General features: G+C 28.6%; 1 protein-coding gene across 21 annotated transcripts in view; it reads right to left on the bottom strand.

The window, feature by feature from the left end:
* The window catches only part of FOXP2 (forkhead box P2), a 604,165-nt gene that overhangs the window by 261,398 nt on the left and 340,267 nt on the right, over positions 1-2,500 (bottom strand). The gene's annotated exons all lie outside the window — the stretch shown is intronic.

Genomic DNA, 2,500 nt, shown 5'->3' with positions numbered 1-2,500 from the left:
ATTAAATGTCATATGCTTTTAAGACACAAATGTCGCTATTCTCAATTTCAATTTGAAAATAAAATGTGTGGATTCTAGCTTTTAAATGGTTATTCAAATACTCTGTTTTACATGAATAAGGATAAATGAACTGACAGTAAGAAACTACTAACCAGATGTTTTTAAACACCATCACCTGAAACACCTTCAAAGCAGTACAGTCTCATAAAACATTCAGAAAGATTATCTGACTTAATGAATACTCAAAATGCAAGCTCAAATCTACCCGGTAAAGCAATCAAGTTTTAGCAACTATTTTGACCTTAGTGACACAAACAATTAATTCTGCAAACCTAATATCAAAATAAAATTCTACATCTAATGCAGAATAATTTATCAATGTAGTTAATCTAAAACAACATCTGAAATATGCTACCTCCATATATTATACATTCTACTATTTAGTACTAATTTTTGAAGATTAGAAAGGGATGAAGGAGAGAGAAATTCATCCAGAAAAGGCTTTTTTTTTAAACTAATTGTTCAGTAAATATAAGACAGCAGAGCATACTAACAGCGATGTGGCTACCATTATATTACAAACTTTAAAATTTAAAGATATCCTAGCTTTAAGAAATATTCCAATATTCATTAATTAAATGGTAGAAATAAATGCTAGTTACAGTTTATCAATCCTTTTTCACTTCACCTATCCATGTATCATTAAGTATTTGATGCGATTCATTCCAAACAACAACTCTTCATGCTAAATACATGGCTAATTTAAGTCAAACTACTCACCTCTATAAAGTACAAAAGCCATAAAAACTAAGACAAATATTATGTTCCCAAAACAGACCATTTTTGCCAGAAGTTCACGGCAAACAAAATTTTACTTTGTTTACATCACTGCCTCTTAAATCATATTTCTAAACAAAAGATCTTGGTCAACAATGATTAGCTCATTATAATTATAAGAAGTAATTTAACTCTTTGTGTAAAACTTTACATCTAAATAACAACACGTAGAGATAAACTTATACAATTATTTCACTTTTTCACTTCTTGTGAAATTTGTTTTAATAAATATGCTTTATGGTTTTTAGTTTTGAAATATAGTGAATGTTAGAATTAAAGGCAATAACTGCATCAATTTTATAGAAAAGATATGTTAATCCTTAATGAACTTAAAGCCCCATTCTAAAATACATTCATGAAAGAACAAAAAATTCAGTAACCTTAGGTACCTAACTATATTAATATAGTTAAAATATAACCAAGGGAAGGGATATTTACAAAGGTTTTTGCATGTTTATTTATTAAATTATTACATATATTTCTGTAGACACTTCCTAAAGTAGCTATGTAGGCACCCACCATACCCATTGTGTTAAATCACTTTTAGAAGGCACTCTACAGACATACAATACATGACTGAAGTTTCTCAGTCATCTGAAGGGCATAACTTTTGTATTTACTCTTGTTTATGGTTTACATAATGAACTGCATAGAACAAAGTAAACTTCAAACTCAGGTTATAAACACACCTTACAGACCTAATCAAAATGCCTCCAGAGTACTAAAATCTATAGCTATGATTTTACTCATTTTCTGTTTATTTAACATCCAATTGGAGCTATGAAAATAAAGAAAGATTTCTTGGCATTTTTTCATAACCTATCATCTACTGATACTCAACTGCGATGTTCATTTACAATTACTATTTTTACTTAGCTTTATACACGCAATCCACCGGATTTGCAGGCAAAAATGAATCTGGCTAAAAATACTTAGGACTCTCACTTAGGGAAATTAGGAGGAATATTGTAGCATTCCACTGGTGTGATATTTCCTGCGAATACACCAAAGGCAGAAAAGGGCTATCCTGAAAAACTGTATTTATTAAAGTAACCAGTAAAATAAGCTAATCCTGGGACTGTGGTAGGCATATAATTCCTGTGATTGTTAAAACAAAATATAAATTGTTTTTCTAATAGTTATTGTCTGTGAAAAAATGAAAATTGTAAAATAATAGATAAACCATTCAAAAGTACTATGTAGCTCTTATAAAAGATTATTCTTGAAAACAATGCCTAAAGGTTAAGACATTATTCAACCCATGTAACTTTTTTAATGCTGTTATTGTTTAAAATAATGTATCTATTAAATTTTACTCTAGTGTGGGCATTTGCTTTAACTTTTGAGATGTATTTTTCTCATTATATACTACCTTAAAATGTGAATTATTTCACATAATTTGCAATCTTTTCAATAATCATTATTTTAATGGATGTAATTTTAATGATTTTTAGGCATTTAGTTTGAGTGCAATTCAGAGTTATAAAGAAATAATATTTATTTTAAAACAAATATAAACTTTTCAAACAAGTGTACTCATTCTGGCCTAATATAAGTATATGCTTTCAAAGCTTTCTTTTCTCTGTCACTGTTTCTACAGACTTGAGTCAGTGAAGAATGAAGTGGCTATTTTTTGGTTGAAAAGAATTTTTTTTTTTTACAA

Source organism: Pan troglodytes, chromosome 6 (genome assembly GCF_028858775.2).
Source record: "Pan troglodytes isolate AG18354 chromosome 6, NHGRI_mPanTro3-v2.0_pri, whole genome shotgun sequence".
In the NCBI taxonomy this organism is placed as follows: Eukaryota; Metazoa; Chordata; class Mammalia; order Primates; family Hominidae; genus Pan; species Pan troglodytes.
The sequence above is the reverse complement of the archived record's forward strand: the minus strand, read 5'-3'. Positions and strand labels throughout refer to the sequence as shown.